This window comes from Pseudoliparis swirei, chromosome 24 (assembly GCF_029220125.1).
Source record: "Pseudoliparis swirei isolate HS2019 ecotype Mariana Trench chromosome 24, NWPU_hadal_v1, whole genome shotgun sequence".
Taxonomy (NCBI): Eukaryota; Metazoa; Chordata; class Actinopteri; order Perciformes; family Liparidae; genus Pseudoliparis; species Pseudoliparis swirei.
Window position 1 is genome coordinate 24,540,850 of NC_079411.1, and position 12,161 is coordinate 24,553,010.

The 12,161-nt window shown below is 41.7% G+C and overlaps 1 long non-coding RNA gene across 1 annotated transcript; it reads left to right on the forward strand.

Moving 5' to 3' along the window:
• The first annotated feature begins 244 nt into the window (after window positions 1-244).
• LOC130190731 (uncharacterized) lies at window positions 245-1,010 on the forward strand. Its single transcript, XR_008831025.1, has 2 exons — window positions 245-376; window positions 690-1,010. It is a non-coding gene; the product is annotated as an uncharacterized LOC130190731 (long non-coding RNA).
• Window positions 1,011-12,161: the final 11,151 nt, after the last annotated feature.

Consider the following 12,161-nt stretch of genomic DNA (forward strand, 5'->3'; position numbering starts at 1 on the left):
AGATGGGGCATCAGGGAATTGAAAGAACGCAAAACCTTCTGAAACAGAGGTGTTTCTGGGTGGGCATGTATGATGACGTCGAACAATGGGTTAAAAAATGTCAGAGATGTGTCTTAACCAAAATGCCCCAGCCCAAGATACATGCTCCGATGAAGGCATTTTTGGGTGCGGCATTCTTCAGGGAAGCAGTGAAAGAAGTTAGAACTATGAGTTAAGTCCCCGAGGACGTGGACTTTTTAGCAGGGGAGTATGTAACCCAGTGGGAAAGAGGTGGTACACAGTAAAGCCACTAGAGGGCGCTCTATTTTGGGGAAAGTCAGTAGGACCGAACGAGTGCGTCACGTGACTGACTGGTGGCGTTGGTGATTTATCTCGTGTAAGTAAATGTGTAGTAAATATGTTATAAATGTGTTTCTATGTCAACCTACCAAAAGATGTTCAATAATATGAGCACATAGAAGTTTATAAGTGCATTGTATGTCGTTAAATGTGCCGATGGTGATGTCAAGAGGTATGATGTAGACTGATTTTGTCACCATGCGCTGCGCGTTGTGAGACGATTGCGGAGTTACTAATGCGCGTCGCTTTAATAACCATCCTGTCGGGATACGTTCCGTTGTGATCCATGTTTTATATCATTTGTTGTCTATCCATTGTTACAGAGATGAGGTTTGTATTTGTTACTTTAGTGCTCTATGGTGTGGGTGTCTGTGAACACCAAAAGCATTTGAGCTAGCACCGTGATACGAGCTGTGAGTATGTGAGTATGTTGTAATGTCTTGCGTCATTTGTATATTGATGGACCAAATGTTTAATGTTGTGGATTTCAGAGGTAACTGTATGTGTGATTTGTTGTCTTTTGTTTCTGTATTAGCAGAAGAGTTACCACTGCGGTTTATTTATGTATTAGAAAGATATAATTGAGTTCAGACACCTAAATTGATTACAAATTACTTTAACACTTCTCTTAAACATAAAGAGAACTCGAGAAATAAAGATCCCAAACTCTAGTGTTGCGTCTGGTTTATTATTCAATTTCACCGGCCTACATTTACTTAACTTAATTTCACATATAAATTAGAGTCAGTCGATACTTATATCGATATAGTTGTCGGCGGCCTCCAGCCTGAGAAAAGAGAAGGGAAGTCTGGGTCAGCCTGCTGGCCCTGCCACTGCAACCCGACCCTGAATCAAACTGGATGTATATATTTTATTGTTTTGCATTTTATGTTAAATACATAATACAGTTTTATAATGTATTGTATTTGAAATACATCTTCCATTCTATTATATTGTGTTGTAAAAAGATCTTACACTGTATTGTATTTGAAATACATCTTCCATTCTATTATATTGTAAAAAGATCTTACACTGTATTGTATTTCAAATACATCTTCCATTCTATATGAGACAAGATGGCGCCGCAGATGGTAGCCTCGGTACTGCGCTCTCTCGTACTTTTCCTGTTTTTGTTTGTTTGTCTCGTCTCCAGCTCTCCCTCTCTGATCACATTCAGTAGGGAGGAACTTTTAAACTTCCGTGAATCCACTGGACAATTTTTTTCACCGGTCTTCAATGAACCGGATGACTTTACTGGGTTTTTGGTTGCAGGAGCAGCTGCTCTTCTCGGAATTCACCGGAGACGCCGGCGTGGGAAGCGTGCAGGAGCGCTTGTTAAAGTGCGTCAGCGGGGATTTCGAACTGCGCTCCCGTCAATTCATCTGGCGAACGTCCGCTCTCTGGCGAACAAGATTGATGAACTGCTGCTCCTGAACAAAACTAATAGGGACTTTAGCAGATCTGCCGCCCTGTGCTTCACCGAAACCTGGCTCGGTGCGCACATCCCGGACAGCGCACTGCATCTGTCGGGCTTCCAACTCCACCGAGCGGACCGCGTAACGGCTCTGTCGGGGAAAACGAGGGGAGGCGGAATCTGCTTTTATATCAATGAAGGTTGGTGCACAGATGTCACGGTGTTAAAGGAATCATGCAGCCCTCACCTAGAAACTCTTTTAATAAACTGCAAACCATTTTATTCACCGCGGGAGTTTTCCTCATTCATCCTGGTCGGTGTGTACATCCCACCTCAGGCCTGTGTGAGTGAGGCACTCCAACACCTGGCAGAGCAGATCACCACCATGGAGCACAAACACCCAGACTCCTGCTCATTGTTCTTGGGGACTTTAACAGAGCAAACCTCAGCAAAGAACTGCCAAAATACAGACAGCACATTAAGTGTAGCACCAGGGACAAAAACACACTGGACCACTGCTACACTGTACTAAAGGACGCATATCGCTCAGTCCCTCGTGCAGCTTTGGGACTCTCTGATCACTGTCTGGTTCATCTTCTCCCGTCCTACAGGCAGAAACTAAAATCTGCAAAGCCTGTGGTGAAGACTGTGAAGAGATGGACCAACGAGGCCAAGCTGGAGCTACAGTCCTGCTTTGCCTCCACTGATTGGAGTGTTTTTGAGGCTGCTGCTACAGACCTGGATGAGCTAACTGACACTGTGACATCATATATCAGCTTTTGTGAGGACATGTGTGTGCCGACAAAAACCTTCTGCACATACAACAATAAACCCTGGTTCACTGCAAGACTCAGGCAGCTTCGCCGGGCTAAAGAGGAGGCCTACAGAGGTGGGGACAGGATTCTGTACAACCAGGCCAGAAACACACTGACGAGGGAGATCAAGGTAGCTAAGAAGAGCTACACTGAAAAGCTGGAAAAAAAGTTTTCAGCCAACGACCCTCGTCAGTTTGGAGAGGCCTGGAAGTACTCACCAACTACAAGAGACCATCCCCCCCCACTGCGGACAATCACCGACTGGCTGGCGACCTGAATGTCTTCTATTGTAGGTTCGGCAAGCCCACTTCCACCCGCCCAACTGCTCCATCATCGAACAATCACCTCCACTCTCTGACTCACCTCTCCCATCCAACCCCCCACCGGCACTGAGGATCTGCGAAGAGGATGTGAGTCGGCTCTTTCAGAGGCAGAAGATCAGGAAGGCTCCGGGCCCAGACGGCGTGTCCCCCTCCTGCCTGAAAGTCTGTGCTGACGAGCTGTCCCCCATCTTCACGGAGATCTTCAACCGATCACTGGAGCTGTGCGAAGTCCCTTCCTGCTTCAAGCGCTCCTTGATCATCCCGGTGCCCAAGAAATCCTCCATCACAGGATTAAATGACTACAGACCCATCGCCCTGACGTCTGTGGTCATGAAGTCCTTTGAGAGGCTGGTGTTGACCCACCTGAAGGACATCACAGGGCCCCTGCTGGACCCCCTGCAGTTTGCCTACCGTGCAAACAGGTCGGTGGATGACGCAATAAATATGGGACTGCACCATTTACTGCAACACCTCGACTCCCCAGGGACATATGCAAGGGTTCTGTTTGTGGACTTCAGCTCTGCATTCAACACGATCATCCCGGAGGTTCTACAACCCAAACTCTCCCAGCTCGCCGTGCCAGCCCCCACCTGCCGGTGGATCACAAACTTCCTGACAGACAGGACGCAGCAGGTGAGGCTGGGAAAAACCACATCCAGCACCCGGACCATAAGCACTGGTGCCCCCCAGGGATGTGTGCTCTCTCCACTGCTCTTCTCCCTCTACACCAACGACTGCACCTCAGAGGACCCGTCTGTTAAGCTCTTGAAGTTCGCAGACGACACAACGGTCATCGGCCTCATCAGGAACGGTGGCGAGTCTGCGTACAGACGGGAGGTTGAACGGCTGGTCCTCTGGTGTGGACAGAACCACCTGGAGCTGAACAAGCTCAAGACTGTGGAGATGACAGTGGACTTCAGGAGGAGCCCCCCAACACTATCCCCGCTCACCATTCAAAATAGCACTGTTCCTGCGGTGGAGACCTTCAAGTTTCTGGGATCCACAATCTCCCGGGACCTGAAGTGGGCCTCCAACATTAACACCATCCGCAAAAAGGCCCAGCAGAGGCTGTACTTTCTGCGCCAGCTCAGGAAGTTCTTCCCTCATGTTATGCTGTAATCTTTCATCCACCCTTTCTTGTAATTTCGATGCTTTTGTACCTGTACTCTGGCAAACGACAAATAAATATATCAATCAATCAATCAATCAAAAATCAACCTGCCTCAGGAGCTGCTGATCCTTTTTTACTCCGCCATCATCCAGTCTGTCCTCTGCTCTTCCATCACTGTGTGGTTTGGATCGGCCACCAAACAGGACAGAGTCAGACTACAGCGGATCGTCAGGTCTGCAGAAAGAACCATTGGTTCCAGCCTCCCCTCCATTCTGGACTTGTACACCGCCAGAGTCAGGAAGCGGGCAGGAAAGATCACTGCAGACCCTTCACACCCTGGACACAAGCTGTTCCAACTCCTGCCCTCTGGTAGGCGCTACAGAGCACTGTACGCCAAAACCACCAGACACAGAAATAGCTTCTTTCCACTGGCCGTCACCATGATGAACAATTAATCAGACTCTTCCATCTGCACTATCTGCACTTTTTGACTACTGTCTTTAATGTCTTTTTTATATTTATCCCGCTTATTGTATATTGTGTGTGTGTATAAGTACGGAAGAGCAAAGTATAACCGGAGTCAAATTCCATGTATGTGCAAACCTACATGGCCATTAAAGCTGATTCTGATTCTGATTATATTGTATTGTAAAAAGATCTTACACTGTATTGTATTTCAAATACATCTTCTATTATATTGTATTGTAAAAAGATCTTACACTGTATTTTATTTGAAATACATCTTCCATTATATTATATTGTAAAAAGATCTTACACTGTATTGTATTTCAAATACATCTTCCATTGTATTATATTGTAAATAGATATTACATTCTATTATATTGTACTGTAAATATACATCTGACATTGTATTGTAAATATTCATCTGCCATTGTATTTTCAATAAATCTTAAATTGTTCCATGAACTAAAGTGTTTTAAAATCTCACGATTCATTTGTTTAAAAACACTTGTATTAAACTTAAAGATATGCAGAACATACATTACAGTAAAACCAAACCCTTATTGGCCTCTGCCTATGGAAATATATTAACATTTGTGTAACTGATTTAAACAAAAACCGTAATACAACCTTGGTTTGAATACAAAACAGTTTTCTGCAACACATAAATAATAATATTAAATAAATGAACAAGAAAAGTTCTGCTAAAATGTCAATATACTGTAACAGCATATTATATATAAACAACTTTTACCAGTTTTTAAAACTGTAAAGCACTGGGATCTACACTCCATCCAGAGATTTAAAAGGACTCAAATCTGATAAAAAAATAATCTTCCCAGTTGTCTTGACCTTGACACTTTTTAAACCCTCCCGGGTCTTGCGATGCGCCGGCCTGTTTGACAATGTTTACGTTTTTTAAATATATTTTTTCCGCAATACTACAGGACAGAAATACAACTTCTAGAGGTATCAGTAGGGTTTGCGATTCTTTCCCCCGTGAGCTCGTACGCGATTCACACAGAGAGATAGTGGCATGGATTTGTCGGGTGACGCGGTACCAAAAGTATTCGGCACACGGAATCCTTGTCAATTCATATGTCTGCGACATTTTTGTGGGAAAAAAGAAAACAATAAACACTCAAGAAATCACAAAAGACCTCCCCACATCTGAGGTGTATACAGTTATAAGCATGCTGCTGCTAGAACAACAGAGGAAGCAGTTGCAGCGGTTTTGGCGAGCAGCGACGAGGAGGAATATGCAGCCAGAAAAGATCCATTTGAAGATGGGCAAGTGTATTTACTAAAATTTGTTTTGCAACAAAAATTTAACGCTAGCAGAGTGAGCACATGCAACTTAGGTCGGTTACGGTGTCCGTCACATGTCCATAAGACTTCACAGTGCCGTCTAGGAATGTTTACAGAGAGCACCACGCACGCTGCTGCTCATCTTTCTTTCAATGATCTTAGTACTGGCTAGTCGTAATTAGTAGTTCATTTTAGAGAGGATTCAGCACAGCCAACCCCACCTGCTCGGCTAGCAAAGAGGTTGCGTGGACCCAAGGACGACCACCAGCACAACCGCTAGCAAAGAGGTTGCATGCGACAAAAAGACCATAAGCCAAGCAATCAAAGACGGCGGCGTGTGCACCCAGACTCCTATTCATGACAAGGATGTGATTGGCATCGCAAACTTGCTGACCAGCCTCAGTCTCAGTAGTCCAGTCCACACCACAGCGTCAAACCGGCGGGTATTCAGTGGTAAGTGGTGCATCACTTCCCTTTATTGATGATTTACTGTGGTAGTCTGAATATCTGAATATTCAAACTACTTGTTGTTTCATGCAACAGCCCAAACAGCCCAGGACCTGACAGGAGAGCAATAATAAGAAACATTAACTCCTCGGATGGAAAACCGAAGATTACCGAGACCTCCCTATCAACGATGCTTTCCTCCGGATGGCCGGGCTCCAGCCTGAGAAAAGATAGGGGAAGTCTGGGTCAGCCTGCTGGCCCTGCCACTGCAACCCGACCCTGAATCAAACTGGATGTATATATTTTATTGTTTTACATTTTATGTCAAATACATTTTACATTGTTTTTTATTGTATTATGTTGTAAATATATCTTACTGTATTGCATTTGAAATACATCTTCCATTATATTTTATTGTAAATATATCTTACACTGTATTGTATTTGAAATACATCTTCCATTTTATTATAATGTAAATATATCTTACACTGTATTGTATTTCAAATACATCTTACATTTTATTATGTTGTACTGTAAATATTCATCTGACATTGTATTTTATTATAAATACAACTGCCATTGTGTTTTCAATAAATCTTAAATTGTTCTCTGAACTAAAGTGTCTTACTATCTCACGATTCATTTGTTTAAAAACACCTGTGTTAAATTTAAAGATATGCAGAACATACATTACAGTAAAATCAAACACTTATTGGCCTGTGCAAATAAAAATATATTAACATTTCTGTAACTGACTTAAACAATAACTAATACAACCTTAGTTTAAATACAAAACAGTATTCTACATCAAATAAATAATATTAAATGAATGAATAAGGAAAGTTATACTTAAATGCCAATATACAGTAACAGCATATTATATATTCAAAATATATATACAACTTTTACCAGTTTTTAAAAAGAGAATTTTAATTAGACAGTGCCTTGCCTCCTGCTGTGTTTTAGCCATTGCACTTAATAGTTAGATGTGAACTGGCGTTTTCTCCAATGCATTTGTTGTTACAGCATAATGCTATGCTGTTCCTTAAAGAGCAAAAAAAAACTTAGCCTAGTCTGCAAAGGCATGTTTTAACATAATAATAAAAGGTAGACAATGTTTACACTGCAAGCCATGATATTCAATTTAAGACTTCACCGTAAGCTCCGATGGTCCAGCTGCTGCTTCCTCAACCTGCAGTGCATCTGCACTGGATTTCTGAGTTTCCTGAATGCATTTAAAAGTATGCAGGTTTGCACTGTGTGGGTAGTTCGTTTACTTGTGTCACTAGCTAACGTTAACCAACAACATGAGGTTCTTGATACCCTCTGGGTGGTGAAAAACGTTGAATATCTTTTTTGGTGGCATTTTCTTATCTAACCAGCACAAAGAGTCAACAATATCAATGCTGAGACGAAACAAAATACTAATGAGGCCTTATTATTTCCTGGCTTATTTAGTAGCTTACCGTGACTACTGCCACCTCTCTTTCTGCAAGTTACGATTCACGGAGTGTTTCTGACTCTGCCGAGGGCGCATTGGAAGGCATGGAAATGTATTTTTCACTCTTCTGGTCGACTAAATAGAGATAATAATACGAATAAGTTTGCAAATATATTGTGCAAATAGTTTTTCTAACAGGCAATTCAAATTAACAAAATATTGGTGGGGACAATTGTGTCTTTCCCAACACTTTGCTCATGACTAATCCCTATGAACCATATGCAAACCTACACCCTTGGTGGGCTCAAGGGTTGAATTGCTGGGATGCTCTGCCATGATTTCTCTCCTCAAATGTCTGTATGTATTTCTTTAGGATACCACAGGGAAAAGAACATACATTATTTTTCAAATGTTAAGTGTCCCCCTAAGGCTGACGTTTATATGAAAACAAGACACTTAAGCTAAATTTCGATGTAAAATATCCCACGTTTTAACTCATGCAGCAATAATATCAGAAAGATATTATAAAAAAAGCTGAGGACGTATTGACAGTTGTGAGATTGTTGATTTGAGTCATCTTAGCTATAATCATTGCAGCACTAGTTGGCTATCGTTAGCTAATTTAACAATAGCTAGCGTTAGCCAACTTGCGTGTCAATGGTCGGTTGTGGTCAACTTTTCCCTCTACATCCCCATGTCCAGTGATTTTGAACCAGTGTGCCGTGAGAGAGCGTCAGGTGTGCCGTGAGAAAATGACCAATTTCATTTCATCGGTCCAAAGAAAATATTATTTTAAGGCCACAAATAATTTGCCATCGTTGAGCATCCGAGTCTGCAATATAGTGCCGGGCATAGAAATGAAATACTCTTCCATGCCATTAGTTAGGAATTAAATGATACGCGGGAGAAGTTGTGGTAAAGAACGGCGATGGAGCAATATAAAAATAAGAAAAATGCAGACTCTGAACTAAGCACAGGGCAACCGTCTCACCCAGATGAAGAACCCATTAATAGTGTGGTATTGCTTTTTTCTTTTCGATACCGGTGCTAAGCCGGTACTTTTAAAACGATACTGGTGCCTAAACCGATACTTTTAAAAAAAGCACAAAACGACAATTGACAATGACGACATTTAACCCTCCTGTCGCCTTCGGGTCAATTTGACCCGATTCAATGTTTAATGTCGGTGTTCTTTCGGGAGTCAACAAACAAACATAAAGTACCTCACACTTAAACTTGGAAAACAATATTAATTCTAATAATTTTCTGGAGATTTTAATAGCTGGGGTCATATTGACCTCAAGGGTAAAATATGTTAGTAAATATAAAGGTAACAGGAGGGTGAAACATTGAATCGGGTCGAATTGACCCGAAGGCGACAGGAGGGTTAAACCGTTAGGCCATATTCCCTGTAAAAGCCGTCCTCATGGCCGCACTGACAAAAACGGATATCACTGGCGCGCTCGTAGCTCGCGCTAGCTACGAGCTAGCTTAAACAAGCTTATAATGGATAATTTATTATGTGTTGGCCTACTTGTATTAATGCAAGACTTGCAATCAACGTTACGGTACTAATATGAGTATCTCTTCATCATCGGTCTCCACGTTTTCAGGGGGACCGGTCTCCCCAACGCCCCCAGCCCAGGGTTGCCATGTCTGTGTGACAAAACCAGCCCAATGGCCAATAAAACCAGCCCAATATCAGAACTCAAAATATGCCCGTGCCAAACCATATACACTGCTTTTAAAGTCCATGTCCATGTGTGTACGTGCTGATCTGGAGTCAGTTTGGTAGGATTTGGGTATAAATAAATTATTTCATTTAAAATATGGATTTTTATTTAAAGATATTCATGTAATTTGCATGCAAAATAGGTCTACCCGAACCAGCGGACACAAAATTCAACCCGCGGCAACACTTCAAAAGTAGCCCAATTCTGCGGGAAAACCGCAGACCTGGCAACACTGACCCAGCCTGACAGCTGATGTGCACTGCACCGGCTCATGCAGTCATACACGGTGCATGCCCCGCTCTCAAAGTGAAATGATAGGCTATCGTAACCTGCTGACAGGGCGGAGTCACCAGAGAAGTCCAAAATAGTTGTTTTTTTCAGTTTCAATCGGCTCACGCGAAAGGAAGCGTTGCTTTCGGTACTGTAGTAGAGTTGTAATGTTTTTTTTTATATATACTTGCACATAACAATAAGAAAGTCCATGGTTTTAAATTAATACATAAGAAAGCTAGGATATAAATAAAAGATAGTATGAAGGATATTCCAAAGAATGTATCATGAAAACATATCTATAAACACACTGTTACATCTCCTTCATAGTGTCATATTGCTTTTCTGAGAGTTATGATGAAAAGTCCATAGTAGATGCAAAAATATACATATGTACAATGTACTATGTTGAACATTGTAGCTCCTGGATTGATCACAGCCAACCCAATTACTTTCAACACAACTCCTTAGTTATGGTGGCCACAATACTTATTTCCTAATTCTCAAACCCTTTGCTTTTTTATTAACAGCATTTACTTTTACTTAGGTACAGTAATTATCAGATAATTTAAGACTTACTCAAGTACTATTCTCATAGGTGACTTTTACTGAAGTCATTTTCCACGAAAGTATCTTACCAAATACACACAGTGACACCCTTGTGACATGAAGCACATGTCCCTTAGGTGTCTTTGCGCCATTGTAATCTAAGAAGCAATTGTAACTTTAATGATGACACCGAAATCTCTTCAGTGAGTTAGCCCACATCAGTTGAGAGTCAGATAAAAGATGTACAAAGGTCAAGGTGAGCAGCTTTATCTGAGCTGAACGGACAAAAAACATATTACGATGAAGATGATCTGTATTAAAATGCTAAAAGGCTGTGGATCCCCAGTTTATAAGCAACTAATAGTAAGGACTGGAAAGGTCAGTACATCTTTAAATGAGCCGGGGTACTGAATGAAGCTTGGGCCTTTGTAGCTTCTCTTCATGCATGTTTTCATAAGTGCAGCACCAAAATCCTGCCTCTGTTTTTTGTCTTCTGATCAAAACATGGCAAATGGCCTAAATATTCTACCCAGAACCAACAAATACTTTGGACAACAGAAAATGAATTTGTCTTTTGACGGTTTGACCGAAAGGAAGCCACTTTCTTCAGAAATGTTGTCTCATTTTTGTTGCTTTAGTATCAATTATTTTTTTTAAGATTCTTAAATTTCTAAATCCTCAGAATGACGGGTAACAATGTAAAAAGCAATCATGTAAGGGTTAGAGCCAGTGGGCCCTGAGTATATCTGGTAGTCTTTTGAGAAGGAAAAAGAGAATTAAAAGCACGCTCTGCGAGAAACCGGGGGCTTTTTTTCACTTAACCGCGGGAAGTTTTATCACAAGTGAAGACGAGAGGTCAGGGAGAGCTTGTTAAACGAAAATTGGGATATGGTCCAGTGTGGTGGTCGGGGCAGAAGTCCCCACACATGCATATATCTTGTAACTATTAAGGAACCAATCTATTTTTATTCTAACAAGAAGTCGCTCTCGGGTCACACAGGACCGTTCGCCTCTTTATCATTGGTGGGAGTAGACTTAATGTTTCATCCCAATACCCCAGACACAATTTCTAATACACCTGCGTCCACCTGCACACACACACACACACACACACATAGCTACCAGCCCACCAGGCTTGCTGAGAGCCTTGATTAAAATGTCCTCCATGTTCCGCTTCAGTTGGTGGCATGGTGAATGATGTGTGTCCACACACAGATGGAGCTCTGTCAGAGACACTCACCGTCAGAAATCTTTAGCTGTATCAAATTCCTCATCTGCATGAGGAAATGGGAAAACCCCTCCTATATGAATGGCTTTCTTCCTGTCCACTGAACTGTAGAGACTATGATAGTCAGCAGCTGAAAGGCAAAAAAAGATGACTTCTGTCTTCTGCGTATAAGGATGAATCTGTCAGGAAGGCCTCACTGTATGCTATACAACATAACTGAAGATGGAATATCTTTATGTTCCTCCTCAAGTCACTCAATATATAGTATACATTAGGAGAAACACAATGGAAAAATACATGACATTAATGAAATGAGACATTTAGTTGTTGCTACACAGTCAAAACTTAGCATGTTACTGATAACAATTACCCTCATCCAGTAAACATTACAATATGAGTGTCATTACTCAATGCACCAGTCAGTTCCGCTAAGGGCTTTGTTTGCTATATATGTTCATGATGCAGGGGGTCCCAGCTATTTAGAGCCCTGAACAGATTTAATTCAACAAGAATTTCACTGGAAACCAAATGAAAAGCTTTAAAAAAGTCTAAAGACATACACGATAGGCTGTGCTGATGGACTGCCAAAATGACATCGACAGAGAGGGAAACGGCTGATTATGAGTTCATTGAATGAAAATGGAACAATTTAAATGAAATATTTCAGAGCCACCAATCTCACTTTTACAATGAATTATCACATGAGCCTTTGGGGAGAAAC